This window comes from Lipotes vexillifer, unplaced genomic scaffold (genome assembly GCF_000442215.2).
Source record: "Lipotes vexillifer unplaced genomic scaffold, Lipotes_vexillifer_v1.1 scaffold200, whole genome shotgun sequence".
In the NCBI taxonomy this organism is placed as follows: Eukaryota; Metazoa; Chordata; class Mammalia; order Artiodactyla; family Lipotidae; genus Lipotes; species Lipotes vexillifer.
The window spans coordinates 801,783-804,214 of record NW_006790475.1 but is presented as its reverse complement, the minus strand read 5'-3'; the positions used below and the strand labels follow the sequence as shown (position 1 = coordinate 804,214).

General features: G+C 48.4%; 1 protein-coding gene across 1 annotated transcript in view; it reads left to right on the top strand.

Moving 5' to 3' along the window:
* The window catches only part of CYFIP1 (cytoplasmic FMR1 interacting protein 1), a 65,785-nt gene that overhangs the window by 3,276 nt on the left and 60,077 nt on the right, over positions 1-2,432 (top strand). The gene's annotated exons all lie outside the window — the stretch shown is intronic.

Here is a 2,432-nt window from a genome sequence, read left to right as displayed (position 1 = left end):
GGCGGGCCCTGGGGCTCTCAGCCCAGAGAGCAGTGCTGTGCTCTGAGCCTGAATGGGGGCGGCGGTACGTGGGCGTTGATGCACTGAGCATCTCGTCCAGGGGGCCGGAGGCTCCACGCCTGCTGGGGCCGCCGCTGCTCGCCGCTGGCTGGCTGGTGGGCATACCCGGCAGGCGGGCACCGTCACCACAGTGGGCACAGCTGGCCCCGGCACCCACAGGGCTCCCCAGACCAGTTGTCCTCCAGAGCGGTTTTCTTTTCGAATGTGGACAACTTCTGGAGAAGAGAATTGGAAAAGGTGGGCACGGCTCAGCGCTGTGTCTGCGACACTGAGTGTGTTGGTGGCAGGTAGAGCGGAGCCTCTGTCCTCTAACCGACTCTCTAGAAAGTCTGCCTGGGACTGTTAAAACATGTTGGCTGGAATGAGATGCTGACTTCTGTTTCCTTTGCTAGACAAGGAATCTTAGCTATAAAATTAAATTAGAAGAGATTTTATTTTGTGTCTGAATAGGCTGTGGTTTCATTTGTAGGGGAAGAAAAAGAATTTTTCTTCTGCTCTTCTAGGTTCTTGCCTGGGTACCGCCTTTAAGAAAACAGAGATTAATAGAAGAAAAACAAATAATAATTTTATTTCATGAGTATGGGGGTCCCAAGATATGAGACCCAAAGAAGTGACCAAAGGAGGCAGTGTTTATACCTTTTGTTTTTGTTTTTGTATTTTTTTGGCCACACCTGGCGGCGTGTGGGATCTTAGTTCCCCGACCAGAGATGGAACCCGAGCCCCCTGTAGTGGGAGTGCCACCGGACTGCCAGGGAATTCCCAGCGTTTATACCTTTGAAACAAAGAAAAAACAAATTTGTGAAGAACTGACAAGACAAAGAAGTTTGAGTTGGGGTGGCCAGTGAGTGAGGAGGTTGGAAGGTTAGCTCACACGGCCTTCTCAGCCTTGAACGCCCCATCTCTTGTGATGACGATGTCTCCCGACCTCCTGGTGCAGGGAGGGGACCTTTCATGTGGGAGGTTTGTTTCCTGCTTTCAGGGGCACAGAGGAGGTCAGAATGCCCTGCTGTGGCTGTTTCTTAAGTAACTTTAATTCTGAATAATTCAGTATGCCACAGTGACATATTTGGGGGTGGCCTACCCTGAACCCCAACACGTACCTAAAATCGTGCAACTATTGCTGTGTCTTTAAAATGAAGTCGACTTGAGATGAGGCATGAAACAGATTTGAGGAGGGGATGGCACTGGAAGTTGAGCTATATCTCCCAGACTTTAAGCCTCATTTGTGTGAAATAAGTTCAGGCGTTCCATTCATCACCTAGAGTTAGCTCTGCACGGAAGCTTAGATCTTCAGAACGACAAAATCTTTTGAATTGTCCTGTTAACTCCGCTCCGGCAGGAAAGTCTGGAGTTGTCTCCATTTGATGCCAGTTTTGTGGGATTCCAAGTGCGTGTGACTCTTGGTGGAGTGTCGGCGCTCCTGAACTTCCCAGCTCAGGAGAACAACTTCTGCTCCTAATGGCACAAATCACTTGTCGGGTGATTTGGAGCAGCTTTCTCAGCCTTCCTGACTATCAGGAAAATGGGGAGATGGACAGCCCCAGTGGTTTTAAATTTTAAAAAGGTTTCTTTTCTCCCTCTCCCTCTTAGCAGCAGCACTTTTATTTCAAAGCCCAGTCTGGAAAATAGTTTAAAGATGGGGCTGCTCTGGTGGAAGGCCCCCGGGCACCCCCTTCAGAAGTTGCCCAGCGTGTTTGCTACCCCCTAGGCTCCCCTAAGCACAGAAGAGGGCCTGGGCACCCTTCACCCTTCCAGCAGACTCTTCCTGTGACCTATGTTTGGTATCTCCTGTTGGTTGGTTTACTTTCCCAGACGATAACCTCCACTTCTCCCTAGCCCTCACACTCCCACACTCAACACTCAAAACACTTTTTATGTGCACCCAGCTGGTAGTTACAACCTTTCCTGAGTGTAAATGCCAGATAACCCATATAGTCATGGTGAGGCTTAAGGAAAATAAAAGCAGGTATTCTTGGTCCCTTCCTTAGTTTCCACTCCTGCAGCTTCAACACCCACTCAAATCAATACAGTAAAGTGAACACTTTGAAAAAGAATGTAAACGTATCAGTATTGTTTCACTGTATATAATTTTTAAAAACTTACAGAAGTAAGCAAGATTGCAGATTTATTTCTCACCTGAAAAGTTCTGACGTAGGTGGTCTGCAGCTGACGGGGTTCCATAGTGTTCAGCAACGAGAGCTCCTGCTGTCTTCATTTGTTGCCTTGTGGCCCAGGATGGCTGCTTGAGCTCTAGCTGTCATCTCTGCTTTCCAGTCAGCAGGAAGGAAGGAGCATTGAAGGGCCCACAATATTCCTTATAAGTAAACTTTCAAGTGCCTTACAAAGTTTTGCATTATATCTCATGGTTCAGC